At 51.3% G+C, this 15,747-nt stretch overlaps 1 non-coding gene across 1 annotated transcript; it reads left to right on the forward strand.

The window, feature by feature from the left end:
- Positions 1–12,657: 12,657 nt before the first annotated feature.
- On the forward strand, positions 12,658–12,746 carry trnar-ucg (transfer RNA arginine (anticodon UCG)). The gene is given in 2 exon segments: positions 12,658–12,694; positions 12,711–12,746. It is a non-coding gene; the product is annotated as a tRNA-Arg (tRNA).
- The last annotated feature ends 3,001 nt before the right edge of the window (positions 12,747–15,747 follow it).

Genomic DNA, 15,747 nt, shown 5'->3' on the forward strand with positions numbered 1-15,747 from the left:
CGAGCCCATGGCACAATTCTAAGACGAGCAGGGGAGTTCTGTCCAATATTTAGCCTTCAACCAATACCTAAAAACAGATTATTTGGTCAATATTACTTTGCTGTTTGTGGGTCCTTGCTGTCTACAAATTGGATGCCACATTTCCTACATTACAACAGTAACTATAGTTCAAAAGTACTTCATTGGTTTTGGGAAGTTCTGAGGTTATGAAAGTCTTTTACTTGCACTTAACAATGTTTACACTATTGTAAATAACTGAATGTAAGCCCTTTGAGACATCTTGATGTTGAAGTGCTGTATAAATGCACCTGCTTTCTTTTACTCATAGATACAGCAGGTAAGTGAACTGAAGGGATTGTGTTGCCGTAACAGATTTTGTTTTTATACTATATGTTTTGCAGCCCCATTGCATGTCTGGATGAAATAAATTGAGACGAGGCTTACACAAAACGCGTTGTTGCTCTTGTAGTAATCCCATTTTCCTGATGGCTTCTTTGCTAGGGCCGGCAATTAGATCAGCTTTTTCTGCGATGACGCCAGTCAGAATGAGCAGGTGCTTGGATTTGCGACTCTGCCTGGCTACCCACGGGTGCAGGGCACACATGGCAATTAAGGCACCTATAGATCACCCAGGAGTGTTCTTCAAGCCCAAGGGTTTCCACTCCATCAATGTGCAGCTGGTGTGTAACCACAAAAAGATGTAATACAGACAGGTGTGCACAAGTTTGTCGGGCAGCTTGCCAAGATGATTTTATCCTGCATTAGTCCACCTTCCCTGATCTGTTTGTACCTCGAAGCAGAGTTACCGGCTGGCCTCTGAGATTAGGGATACCCACTTCAAACATGGCTGATGAAACCTCTGAGGAATGAGGCCAGGAGCAATACAATGAATATCAGATGTGTCATCAGCATGCTGAAGATGTGCTTCAGACGTGGCTGGACAGATCTAGCGACACCCTTCAGTAAGCACCAGCCAGTGTCTTGAGGATGGTTGTGGTGTGCTGCGCTCTGCACACATTGCACAGCAGCGAAGTTTGGACCTGCAGGAGGACCAGAGCACAGAGTCTCTTCGGACAATTTAGAGGAGGAAGGTGGCGATGTGGGCAATGCACCACCAGTGGCACACAAAGCTGCTCAGGATGCTCTCATTATTGCGAGGTTCACTTAGGTTCCACCAGTGGACCCATCTAACAACCACATGCAAAAGCCACTTTTGCACTCCCCACTTCCCAATACCACGAACACAAAGCTGTCCTGCAACAACCAGGCCTCCCTTTCACAGCTCCACCCCCCCACCCCCATTGCTCAGCGTGAATTCATGTCTTCCCATTCATCATCAAACAACTGAAAAGGCTGCTTGCCAGGCAATAGAATGCTATTTATGTGGCTCAAATATAAAACAGAAACAACATTATAACAATGTGTAACACACCCATGTGCATACAATTGTGCAACTGCAAATCTTTATTTTCCTAGCACTTTTACGTGGTGCAACCCCTGTGGCTTCAGCAGAGGTAGAAGCAGGCTGCTCAGATCTCTACTCTAACTGTTGAGATGCTATTGGCTGACATCCTCTGGGTTTTTGAGCCTGTCAGGGCCTTGCCATAGACTGCTCCACCTGTGCAGACTCTACCATCGGGACTTGAGGCAACATGTGAGGTGCTGATTGGGTGGGGCGGGTAATCAATGGCAGTGCTTTGAGCCAAGTTCCCATTTCCATGTCCACTTTCACCATCGTCCCTCTCATGGTCCAACTGCACTTCCCTGCTAGCCATCGTTTCCACGAAGCTGCGCTAAGGCAGCGGGGCGGCCCCGACCAGCGAGATACCATCAGCGGCCCTGTCAGCGGCAGGTTGGGGCCATAAAAGGAGCGGCGACCATGGCAGCATGGCGGCGTACCGCTGCAAGGTACAGTGCGAGCTGGTGTAGGAGGGCGACGGCAGCGAAGAGGGACGTCATCAAGTTCCAGGTCGGTGACTGGAGTGTGGGCAGATACAGCAGGAGCGGCGAGGTCGGGGCGAAGGAGCGGTGAGAGATTGTAGAGGCATGTGATCGGAGCCCAGGAGAGGTGCAAGTTTGGGGCCAGAAGAGGCGTGGGCCCAGGGGCAGCACGGGCGAGCGATATGTGTGCGCACTAGGCCCATACAGCAGAGCAGGTCTCCAGTAGTCTTGGTTAATCCTTGCCATTGGATCAAGACCAAGCTGTGTCAAGCCCATGTGGTGGCTGGTGTGTAACGGCCACCACACATTAAAAAAATACACACACAGGCAGCTTCCACCCTTCAATATGTAGTTCAGGACCTGGAATATTAGGTCCTTCATTGAAACACCTGTGAACTCATCCTTTTTTGGCGTGGAAGCAAGTCATCCTTGTTTCGAGGGACTGCCTATGACTGCCTAGGACCTCAAAAGTAGTAATCTCGGGATTGCTACCAGTGCCACGTGCTAGTCAGAGTAGGAATTGCAGGATATTGCAGATGAATACGTGGCTTGAGCAGTGGTGCAGCAGGGAGGGATTCAAATTCCTGGGGCATTGGAACTGGTTCTGGAGGAGGTGGGACCAGTACAAACCGGACGGTCTGCACCTGGGCAGGACCGGAACCAATGTCCGAGGGGGAGTGTTTGCTAGTGCTGTTGGGGAGGAGTTAAACTAATATGGCAGGGGGATGGGAACCAATGCAGGGAGACAGAGGGAAACAAAAGCAAAAGACAGAAAGGAGATGAGGAAAAGTGGAGGGCAGAGAAACCCAAGGCAAAGAACAAAAAGGGCCACTGTACAGCAAAATTCTAAAAGGACAAAGGGTGTTAAAAAAACAAGCCTGAAGGCTTTGTGTCTTAATGCAAGGAGTATCCATAATAAGGAGGATGAATTAACTGTGCAAATTGATGTTAACAAATATGATGTGATTGGGATTACAGAGACGTGGCTCCAGGATGATCAGGGCTGGGAACTCAACATTCAGGGGTATTCAACATTCAGGAAGGATAGAATAAAAGGAAAAGGAGGTGGGGTAGCATTGCTGGTTAAGGAGGAGATTAATGCAATAGTTGGGAAGGACATCACCTTGGATGATGTGGAATCTATATGGGTAGAGCTGCAGAACACCAAAGGGCAAAAAACGTTAGTGGGAGTTGTGTACAGACCTCCAATGAGAGAGGATTAATTAGCAATCTCGTTGTGCGAGGCCCCTTGGGGAAGAGTGACCATAATATGGTGGAATTCTGCATTCGGATGGAGAATGAAACAGTTAATTCAGAGACCATGGTCCAGAAGTTAAAGAAGGGTAACTTTGAAGGTATGAGGTGTGAATTGGCTAGGATAGATTGGCGAATGATACTTAAGGGGTTGACTGTGGATGGGCAATGGCAGACAGTTAGAGACCGCATGGATGAACTACAACAATTGTACATTCCTGTCTGGCGTAAAAATAAAAAATGGAAGGTGGCTCAACCGTGGCTATCAAAGGAAATCAGGGATAGTATTAAAGCCAAGGAAGTGGCACACAAATTGGCCAGAAATAGCAGCGAACCCGGGGACTGGGAGAAATTTAGAACTCAGCAGAGGAGGATAAAGAGTTTGATCAGGGCAGGGAAAATGGAGTACGAGAAGAAGCTTGCAGGGAACATTAAGACGGATTGCAAAAGTTTCTATAGATATGTAAAGAGAAAAAGGTTAGTAAAGACAAACGTAGGTCCCCTGCAGTCAGAATCAGGGGAAGTCATAACGGGGAACAAAGAAATGGCGGACCAATTGAACAAGTACTTTGGTTCGGTATTCACTAAGGAGGACACAAACAACCTTCCGGATATAAAAGGGGTCAGAGGGTCTAGTAAGGAGGAGGAACTGAGGGAATCCTTATTAGTCGGGAAATTGTGTTGGGGAAATTGATGGGATTGAAGACCGATAAATCCCCAGGACCTGATGGACTGCATCCCAGAGTACTTAAGGAGGTGCCCTTGGAAATAGCAGATGCATTGACAGTCATTTTCCAACATTCCATTGACTCTGGATCAGTTCCTATGGAGTGGAGGGTAGCCAATGTCACCCCACTTTTTAAAAAAGGAGGGAGAGAGAAAACAGGGAATTATAGACCGGTCGGCCTGACATCGGTAGTGGGTAAAACGATGGAATCAATTATTAAGGATGTCATAGCAGTGCATTTGGAAAGAGGTGACATGATAGGTCCAAGTCAGCATGGATTTGTGAAAGGGAAATCATGCTTGACAAATCTTCTGGAATTTTTTGAGGATGTTTCCAGTAGAGTGGACAAGGGGGAACCCAGTTGATGTGGTATATTTGGACTTTCATAAGGCTTCGATAAGGTCCCACACAAGAGATTAATGTGCAAAGTTAAAGCACATGAGATTGGGGGTAGTGTGCTGACATGGATTGAGAACTGGTTGTCAGACAGGAAGCAAAGAGTAGGAGTAAATGGGGACTTTTCAGTATGGCAGGCAGTGACTAGTGGGGTACCGCAAGGTTCTGTGCTGGGGCCCCAGCTGTTTGCACTGTACATTAATGATTTAGACGAGGGGATTAAATGTAGTATCTCCAAATTTGCGGTTGGGTGGCAGTGTGAGCTGCGAGGAGGATGCTATGAGGCTGCAGAGTGACTTGGATAGGTTAGGTGAATGGGCAAATGCATGGCAGATGAAGTATAATGTGGATAAATGTGAGGTTATCCACTTTGGTGGTAAAAACAGAGAGACAGACTATTATCTGAATGGTGACAGATTAGGAAAAGGGGAGGTGCAACGAGACCTGGGTGTCATGGTACATCAGTCATTGAAGGTTGGCATGCAGGTACAGCAGGCGGTTAAGAAAGCAAATGGCATGTTGGCCTTCATAGCGAGGGGATTTGAGTACAGGGGCAGGGAGGTATTGCTGCAGTTGTACAGGGCCTTGGTGAGGCCACACCTGGAGTATTGTGTACAGTTTTTGTCTCCTAACCTGAGGAAGGACATTCTTGCTATTGAGGGAGTGCAGCGAAGGTTCACCAGACTGATTCCCGGGATGGCGGGACTGACCTATCAAGAAAGACTGGATCAACTGGGCTTGTATTCACTGGAATTCAGAAGAATGAGAGGGGACCTCATAGAAACGTTTAAAATTCTGACGGGGTTAGACAGGTTAGATGCAAGAAGAATGTTCCCAATGTTGGGGAAGTCCAGAACCAGGTGACACAGTCTAAGGATAAGGGGTAAGCCATTTCGGACTGCGATGAGGAGAAACTTCTTCACCCAGAGAGTGGTGAACCTGTGGAATTATCTACCACAGAAAGTTGTTGAGGCCAATTCACTAAATATATTCAAAAAGGAGTTAGATGAAGTCCTTACTACTAGGGGGATCAAGGGGTGTGGCGAGAAAGCAGGAATGGGGTACTGAAGTTGCATGTTCAGCCATGAACTCATTGAATGGCGGTGCAGGCTAGAAGGGCCGAATGGCCTACTCCTGCACCTATTTTCTATGTTTCTATGCCTATGTTTCTATAATGATGATAAGCTGCATGGCATATGTACGCGCAGCTCTCTGCCGGTCCTGCACAGTCCAGGATCAGCTATTCCAATGTTCAATTTTGCGCGAAACTGAATGGGTCATGCACCTAAAAAATAATGAAGGGGAACATTGCTGCCAGCAATGTGCTGGAGAACACTTTTTGCTGCAGATCAGTCCGGCGATGAAAAGCCAAGGCTATGGTCATTCAGCTTATTTAAGATGGCATTCTATGGGCTGGATTTTCGGCATTGCTGTTTTCGGGCGATAACAGAGATGGGGTGGACAAGTTACCGCCCGGGTAACGTTTGCACTGTGTGAAGTAATTTTTGCCATCTGGGCCCTGTGTCAGTGCAAATAGAGGCATTGTACGACTTTCGCAGTGCAAAAATGGGATCCTTGCCAACTAAAGTGCGGGGCCGGGAGCAGTCCAAGAGAGGCCTGAGGCGGGGGCGGGGAGAAAAACCAAAAAACGAATTCAGAATAACATTCAACAAACATTGCCCACACTACATCACAAATCGCTACAAAAAAATAAAAGAATAAACACACGAACTTGCCTTTTTTGCAGTTTATCTATCTCACCACCACCGGCAGGGCTGGACAGCTGTGTTTTCCCTGGCGGTCATCACGGGGCGCATTTCGGGGCATACGGGTCAGGTTTGAGTGCAAACTACTGTCGGTGTCGCAATGAAAGCCATTGCACACCCGGCGCAGCTCTTCTCATCGGTACTTCTAAACACCGCCGCAAAACCCGACCGGAGGATCGCGACCGGACGCAAAAGATCTCGCCGCCCCATTTTCCGCCACGTAGAGTCAAAACCTGGAGTGCAAACAACCCGAAAATCCAGCCCATAGTATGCAAGCCATTGGGGAAGACCTACATGCAATCATGGGATTGATGCATTTGATGCTCCGTGCAGTTGGCCACTCTTTCCATGGAAGAAGACATTGCAAAGGCCTGCAACATCATTGCTGCTCATGCTTGAGACATTCTTCTCCAATCTTTCTGCAATCATGCACAGTGCGGCTGGATGCCTGCTAGTACATCGCACGTTTTCTGATGCTACTCAAGAAGTATCCTGTTCATTGATGGACCCCGAGGTACAGCAACCATGTCTAGCTGAACAGAGCTTGGAGCAGCGGATTCTCTACTGCTATTCCTGACTCTACCATCTACTCTTGCTCAGTCGTGAAATACGAGTCACCATGCGAAAACCCAACAATCTTTCTAAGTTCTCCCACTGAAGTTCGAGTATCTGAGCTGGTGCATAAGACCATAAGAACATAAGAAATAGGAGGAGGAGAAGGCCATACGGCCCCTCGAGCCTGCTCCGCCATTTAATACGATCATGGCTGATCCAATCATGGACACAGGTCCACTTCCCTGCCCACTCTCCATAACCTCTTATTCCCTTGACGTTCAAGAAACTGTCTATTTCTGTCTTAAATGTATTCAATGTCCCAGCCTCCACAGTTCTCTGAGGCAGCGAATTCCACAGATCCACAACCTTCTGAGAGAAATTTCTCCTCATCTCAGTTTTAAATGGGCGGCCCCTTATTCTAAGATCATGCCCCCTAGTTCTAGTCTCCCCTATCAGTGGAAACATCCTCTCTACATCCACCTTGTAAAGCCTCCTCATAACCTTATACGTTTCGATAAGATCACCTCTCATTCTTCTGAATTCCAATGAGTAGAGGCCCATCCTACTCCAGCTTTCCTCATAAGTCAACCCACTCATCTCTGGAATCAACCTTGTGAACCTTCTCTGAACTGCCTCCAAAGCAAGTATACCCTTTCGTAACTGTATGTCTCACCAATACCCTGTACAACTTTAGCAAGACTTCCCTGGTTTTATACTCCACCCTCTTTGCAATAAAAGCCAAGATTCCATTGGCCTTCCTGATCACTTGCTGTACCGGCATACTAACCTTTTGTGTTTCATGCACAAGTACCCCCGGGTCCCGCTATACTGCAGCACTTTGCAATCTTTTTCCATTTAAATAATAACTTGCTCTTTGATTTTTTTTTCTGCCAAAGTGCATGACCTCACGCTTTCTAACATTATACTCCATCTGCCAAATTTTTGCCCACTCACTTAGCCTGTCTATGTCCTTTTGCAGATTTTGTGTGTCCTCCTCACACATTGCTTTTCCTCCCATCTTTGTATCGTCGGCAAACTTGGCTACATAAGTCCTGTGACGGTGCCTCCTCAGATGGAGTGAGCTCTGAGGAGTCATCGTCATCCTGAGTGATCTGGACCACCTCCTGGTAGACGCGTGAAGGCCCTGTGAGAGATAAAAGACATGAATGACTACTGTGAAGGGTAAAAGTTATTATGCACATGATTGTGATGTATGAAATGATACAATGAACTCCGTACAGTGAGCCAGTGACTTGGTGTAACCTGGTCAGTCTTTAATGGCTTCCAGAAGTAGGGATACAAAGGTGAAGTTCAGGTTATATACCGGGCCCAGCACGAGTGTACCTGTGACCCTAGGATTTCCGACGGTAGTGTCCCCTGGTGGTGGGCAGACCCTGCGTACATACATTACATCATTTCCCCCCCCCCCCCCCCCCAGTTCTTGGCACAAGTCCATATTACAAGTTCAGACAATCCGGAGCCCTTTGCTCCCTGGTTGACCGTCTCAGTACAATCCCAGTGCTTTCCGAGTCTCTCACGACTTGGGGCTGGGCATTGACCACAGTGGGTTCTTCTGATGGCTGGACGTGAGTTGGTTGGTTGTCTAAGCTCGCGGTATCTTCTTCCAACTGTTCCGGTTCGTCAGTGTGTCTTAGCTTGATTTGATCAATGTGTTTCCTGCATATCTGCCCATTCTTGAGCTTAACCATATACACCCGGTTACTCTCCTTATCCGTAACATTGCCCGGGAGCCACTTGGGCCCTTGACCATGGCTAAGTACATACTCTGGGTCATTTACAGATATGTCGCGTGAAACTGCGGTGCATTCGTGATACCACTGCTAGCGTTGACGTCAGATTTCGACATGATCGTTACTATTGTGTTCCTAACACAGATGGAGCTGCACACAGGGAATTAAAGTAACAGTGACCAGAGTGAGGAACAGGCCTTAGTGGCCGGCTTCCATACAGTGCTCCCAAGGGATGCTGAGATCCCTTGGGACTTCAGGGGATGAGTTCCCTGGTGACAGAACATGGGAGTGCATGCTTTACAGATATGCAACATCACTCCCCCCCCCAAAGTCAAAGTGAAAACTATTTACAAGGTGAGGCGGTCGGGAGCCTTTCTTTCTGTGGTGGACCGCCTCAGTACAAATGTCTGTTCTGGTGTGTTGGCTGTGTCCTCGCTGGGCTGGCATGTTGTTGGCCCTGCAGGGCTGCCAGGTGAGCCTGGCCTTGCTGTGCTGTTGGGCGTGATGGGTTTGATTACCTGGTCCGGCGTGGTGTCGTTGATCCTTTGGGTGTGTGTTGTGGGCTCGAAAAAGGTGGTGTCTGCTGTGGGTTGTTCAGAGCAGTCTGTGAACCGCAGCCTCGTTTGGTCCAGGTGCTTTCTACAAATTTGTACATTGTCTAGTTTGACTACAAACACCCTATTCCCTTCTTGAGCTATCACCATGCCCGTGATCCACTTGGGACCATGTCCATAGTTTAGCACATACAAAGGGTCATTCAGATCAATTTCCCGTGACACAGTGGCACGACCATCGTTTACATTTTGTTGCTGCCGCCTGCTCGCTACCTGATCATGCAGGTTGGGGTGAACCAGTGAGAGTCTGGTTTTAAGTGTCCTTTTCATGAGTAGCTCAGCCGGGAGCACCCCTGTGAGCAAGTGGGATCTCGTGCGGTAGCTGAGCAGTACTTGGGACAGGCGGGTTTGGAGTGAGCCTTCTGTGACTCGTTTAAGGCTCTGTTTGATGGTTTGTACTGCCCGCTCTGCCTGCCCATTGGAGGCTGGTTAAAATGGGGCCGAGGTGACATGTTTGATCCCATTGCGGGTCATGAATTCTTTAAATTCGGCACTGGTGAAGCATGGCCCGTTGTCACTGACCAGTATGTCAGGCAGACCGTGGGTGGCAAACATGGCCCTCAGGCTTTCAATGGTGGCGGTGGCGGTGCTTCTCGACATTATTTCACATTCAATCCATTTTGAAAAAGCATCCACCACCACCAGGAACATTTTACCGAGAAACGGGCCCGCATAGTCGACATGGATCCTCGACCATGGTCTGGAGGGCCAGGACCACAAACTTAGTGGTGCCTCTCTGGGCGCGTTGCTCAATTGAGCACATACGCTGCATTGCCGTACACAGGACTGTAAGTCAGAGTCGATACCGGGCCACTACACGTTGGATCTGGCTATCGCTTTCATCATTACGATACCTGGGTGTGTGCTGTGGAGATCCGAGATGAACGTCTCCCTGCCCTTTTTTGGTAGCACTACGCAGTTACCCCACAACAGGCAGTCTGCCTGAATGGACAGCTCGTCCTTTCGCCGCTGGAATGGCTTGATTAGCTCTTGCATTTCAACGGGGATGCTGGCCCAGCTCCCATGTAGTACACAGTTTTTTTACTAGGGACAGCAGAGGATCTTGGCTGGTCCAAGTCCTAATCTGGTAGGCCGTGACAGGTGATTTATCATTTTCAAATGCTTCCATGACCATCAACAAGTCTGCGGGCTGCGCCACCATCAACAAGTTTGCAGGCTGCGCCATTTCAACCCCTGTGGTGGGCAATGGTAGCCGACTGAGAGCATCCGCACAGTTCTCGGTGCCTGGCCTGTGGCAGATGGTATAGTTATATGGTGATAGCGCGAGTGCCCACCTTTGTATGCGGGCTGAGGCATTAGTATTTATCCCCTTGTTTTCAGCAAACAGGGATGTGAGGAGCTTGTGATCAGTTTTCAGCTCAAATTTGAGGCCAAACAGGTACTGGTGCATTTTCTTTACCCCGAACACACACGCGAATGCCTCTTTCTCAATCATGCTGTAGGCCCTCTCGGCCTTAGACAAGCTCCTGGAAGCATAGGCGACAGGTTGCAACTTCCCCGCAACGTTAGCTTGTTGTAATACACACCTGACTCCGTACGACAACGCGTCACATGCTAGCACAAGTCTTTTCCACGGGTTATACAATACAAGCAGCTTGTTGGAGCATAAAATGTTTCTGGCTTTCTCAAAAGCAATTACTTGTTTTTTTTCCCCATACCCAGTTCTCACCTTTGCGCAATAACACATGTAGGGGCTCTAAGAGGGTGCTTAACCCCGGTAAGAAGTTACAAAAATAGTTGAGGAGTCCCAGGAACGACCGCAACTGTGTGACATTCTGTGGCCTGGGCGCGTTCCTGATAGCCTCTGTCTTGGTGTCTGTGGGCCGAATGCCGACCGCCGCGATCTTTCTCCCCAAAAACTCCCCTTCTGTTGCCATGAAGATGCATTTCGACCTCTTCAGCCGCAGCCCGACGTGATCCAGTCGCTGGAGGACCTCCTCCAGGTTTTGTAGGTGCTCGGCTGTGTCCCGACCCGTGACCAATATGTCGTCCTGAAAGACCACCGTGTGTGATACCGACTTGAGTAGGCTCTCCATGTTTCTCTGGAAGATTGCTGCAGCCGACCGAATTCCAAACCGGCATCTGTTGCAGATGAACAGTCCCTTGTGCATGTTGATGCAGGTGAGGCCCTTCGAAGACTCCTCCAGCTCCTGCGCCATGTAGGCCAAAGTCCGGTCGAGCTTCGTGAACGTCTTGCCTCCTGCCAGCGTCGCAAATAGGTCGTCTGCCTTAGGTAGCGGGTATTGGTCCTGTAGCGAGAAACAATTAATAGTTACTTTATAATCGCCGCAAATCCTGACCGTGCCATCACTTTTGAGTACTGGAACAATTGGGCTGGCCCACTCGCTGAATTCCACTGCGGAGATGATTCCCTCGCATTGCAGCCTGTCCAGCTCGATTTCCACTCTCTCCCTCATCATGTGAGGTACCACTCGCACCTTGTGGTGACTGGGTCGTGCCTCTGGGACCAAGTGGATCCGCACCTTCGCCCCGGAAAAGTTTCCAATGCCTGACTCCTTCTCCGTCCAGCTCCATGGCTACACAGTACTGGTCTAGCCTTCGACATAGGCTTCCCAGTTCTCACCCTCCGAGAACTTCTCCAGGATGGCCACAGTTTGCTGCATCTTTGCGTTGGATTCATATTCTCGTCGCCAGTTATTGTGTTCCTAACACAGATGAGGCTGCACACAGGGAGGTTAAAGTAACAGTGACCTCAGTCTTTAATGAGACACTCCAGAGTGAGGAACAGGCCTTAGTGGCCGGCTTATATACAGTGCTCCCAAGGGATGCTGGGATCACTTGGGACTTCAGGGGATGAGCCCCCTGGTGGCATAAGAACATACATAAGAATTAGGAACAGGAGTCGGCCATCTAGCCCCTCGAGCCTGCTCCGCCATTCAACAAGATCATGGCTGATCTGGCCGTGGACTCGGCTCCACTTACCCGCCCGCTCCCCGTAACCCTTAATTCCCTTATTGGTTAAAAATCTATCTATCTGTGACTTGAATACATTCAATGAGCTAGCCTCAACTGCTTCCATGACAAGAGAATTCCACAGATTCACAACCCTCTGGGAGAAGAAATTCCTTCTCAACTCGGTTTTAAATTGGCTCCCCCGTATTTTGAGGCTGTGCCCCCGAGTTCTAGTCTTCCCAACCAGTGGAAACAACCTCTCTGCCTCGATCTTGTCTATCCCTTTCATGATTTTAAATATCTCTATAAGATCACCCCTCATCCTTCTGAACTCCAACGAGTAAAGACCCAGTCTACTCAATCTATCATCATAAGGTAACCCCCTCATCTCCGGAATCAGCCTAGTGAATTGTCTCTGTGCCCCCTCCAAAGCCAGTATATCCTTCCTTAAGTAAGGTGACCAAAACTGCACTCCAGGTGCGGCCTTACCAATACCCTGCACAGTTGCAGCAGGACCTCCCTGCTTTTGTACTCCATCCCTCTCGCAATGAAGGCCAACATTCCATTCGCCTTCCTGATTACCCGCTGCACCAGCAAACTAACTTTTTGGGATTTATGCGTTTCCGTCTCCAAAAGAGTTTCATGCGTTTCCGTAGTGCAGTGGTTATCACGTTCGCCTCCCACACGAATAGTTTCTGGTTCGAAACCGGACAGCCAGAGGCCGCGTGGCCTAATGGATAAGGCGTCTGACTTCGGTTATAACCGCGAAGTTATCAGAAAATTGCAGGTTCGAGTCCTGCCGCGGTCAACCTCGCTTGCTTCAGTGAAAATTTACATTCTCCTAAAAGAGTTTCATGCAGTTTCATGCACAAGGACCAATGGTGGAGCAGTGGAGGCGTGGCCTATCCAGTTGGAGCTGTGCTGCTGAGATAGAAGGAACTCCCTGCTTTAGCTCCTGTCTCGAAAGCCTGGAGTGAGCCCTGAGAACAGCCCAGGAATAGGAGGAAAAGGGCTGGCTTGCTACCCAATCAACATCCGGAGGGAGAGGTGGAGCGCAGAAAAATTACCAACTTTATTACTGCTACAGAGAGTTGGAGAGAGTGGAAAGAGCAACAACCTGTGTGGAAGGAGGGAGATTCTGCAATATTCTACAGGTGGGTGTCGGTGCATTCCCCGAAAGACATTGTTTTATTGGTGGGGGGAGGAAAGAAGACTTTTCGAGGACCGGAACATCGCGGGGGGTGTGTGGGTGTGGAAGTGTGTGTGGGGGCCTTGCTTACAACTAGGCCCCACACACCATTGAAGCACCCCTCCCCCATTGCCTAGCCTGGGATACCTGGAGCTACCAGGCTGATAACTATTGATTACCCTGGTTAACATCGTTGGGAGTGTGTGCCTGTGTGGCTCCAGCTGCCCCAGGTGAAGACATCTTCTCCCCCCACCCGAAGACCACCACAAGGACTGTGTTTTGTTTTGCCATCTGGGGAGTGCACCCACCCATTGCTGTGAGGGGAGACCTGCCCTCGCAGCCTCCCTCCTTCCCACACCCCTTCACTCTATCTCTCTCTCTCTGTCTCTCCCCTCTCTCTCTGAGAGCCATTCCTCCTAATTTTTTAACAAAAAAACAATTAAAACAACTGAGCAGAGGGAGCAAGGCCCCTCCCCAATTGCCAACTAGGGGAGAGGTGTGCCTCTTTCAGAGCTCCTCTGCTCATACATTGAAACGAGGCCAATTAAGACCATTAAGGCCTGTGACTTTGGGGTGGGTGTAGCCCTTAAAGGGACCCCGTGATGGCGACCCCATCCACGCCGGTGGCAGGGCCAGCTAAGACATATGCGCAGGTGGCATCCACATCCACGGCACGTCCTGCGCCTCCTGCTGCCCTGCCACCTTTCAGATTGGTTACGAGAAAACACGGGGTCAAGAGCTACACTCACCCCACAATGAGCATCGAGGAGTGCGTGCGGGCGATGGCTGGGGTAGTCGGCCCCTCGGCCATTGTCGCAGCCTCCAAGATGTCTGGGAAGGCCGTGTTCTTCCTGGGGTCGGAGCGGGCGGTGTCCCTGGCCTTTGAAAGGGGGCTCACGGTGGGCGGGACGTTCCTGCCGGTGGATCCTCTCGAGGCCACCGCGCAGAGAGTCATCATATCTAACGTCCCGCCCTTTGTTCCGGCTGAGCTCCTCCTCCCTCACCTACAACAACTGGGGGAGGTAATGTCGGGGATCAACCCCATACCGCTCGGCCTCAGGGAGAGCAGCCTGCGCCATGTGTTCTCCTTTCGCCGCCAGCTCTTTGTCCGGCTGGCGCGGGAGGACACGACGGAGGGGAATTTTAATGTGGTGCACGAGGGGACTGCCTACCGCGTCTTCTGGACGTCGGACGGCGTGCGGTGCCATGCCTGCAGGGAGGTGGGGCACGTTCGCAAGAACTGCCCCGCCGCCAAGGCTGCCAAACCACCGAAGGCGGCCAAGGCTGGCGCCGCCGCCACCCCTCCCCCTAGTTGCGTCCGCGTGCCGGGAGCCATAGGTGCGCGGGCATCGTCGGGGGCCCTTGTTTTCACGGCCTCCGGCGGGGGGGAGGGAGAGCGTCCGACCGGAAAGAAGGCGCGGAAGAAGACGATCCCCTCAGTGCGCCAGAAAATTTGACCACTGCGCTCAGCCCAACCCTGTCACCGGCGAGCGCGGGGTGCCCTGAGCCTGTGCCCGAGCCCTTGACCAATACCGCAGAGGGGCTCGGGCGTGGGCAAGATAAGAAAAAGGGGGGGGCGGAGCGGGAGGCCTCGGCAGACATGGGGGTCTCCCTGCCTCCGCGCACCCCCAGGAACAAAAGGAGGTGCCGCTCCAATGAGGCGGAGGGGGAACAACATCCCTCCGCGGAGGAGGCGGTGCCCGCCGCGTGTCCCACGTCCCCCACCAGCGCCCCCAAACTGCGCTGTAGGCGAGAGGAATCTGTCCCCGGGGTGGGTGAGGCAGTCGAGGCTGCCCAGCCGCTGCCTCCCGGGGATGGCGTGGAAGATCTGCCTGTCGTGGGGGGTGTGGGGCCAGCGGAAGAATGCGTAGCCGCCGGGTCGAGCGTCCCGGGGACTGAGGCGGGCGGGGCCGAAAAGGCCGAACCTGAGGCCGCCCAGCCAATACCCAACTTCCCCCGGGATTTGCTCGACTCGGCAGAAACTGAAAATATGATTAATTCCACAGAACATCCACACGCTGGGCCGGGGGGTGGCGGCGGGGAGGGGGAAGAACAACAACCCTCGCCCCCTACTTTGGAGCTGGGGGACTTGGTGGACCTGGAGAATTTCCTAAACCCGGTCTCTCCGTGTTCCCCGGCTCCTGGGGCGGAGGAGGAACCCCTTCCGCTGTCGCTTCCCGACCCAGCACCAATTTTAAAAGAGCCCAGTGGGGACTCCTCTGCCGACGATCCTGGGGGTGGGATCGGGGCAGAGCCAGGGCTAGATGGAGCGGCCAGGCCGTTTGCCGTACCTCGTGCGGTCGACGGGCCGGCTGCTAGCGGCGACCTCCCGGAGGGGGACGGGGATTCGGTGGGGGAGGCGGGAGAAGATCTAGAGTCCATCGCCAGTGAGGCGGTGGATCTGCTCGCGTCCGCCGCTGAGACCCTCCTCCTTCCTGCAAAGGAACTCCGGGACTTTTTGGTCCAGTGCCGGGGTCGCCGCGACCAAGCCCATCTGGCCCGGGAAAGGTGGTCTGAGCCGGGGCTGCTCGTCGCGTCCGTCCGCGCCACCGCTAAAACCATGGCCGCGGGCGGGCCCTTATCAAAGGCGCAAGGCCTTGAGCTGCGCCGGCTCAAAAAG

Source organism: Pristiophorus japonicus, chromosome 1 (genome assembly GCF_044704955.1).
Source record: "Pristiophorus japonicus isolate sPriJap1 chromosome 1, sPriJap1.hap1, whole genome shotgun sequence".
In the NCBI taxonomy this organism is placed as follows: domain Eukaryota; kingdom Metazoa; phylum Chordata; class Chondrichthyes; family Pristiophoridae; genus Pristiophorus; species Pristiophorus japonicus.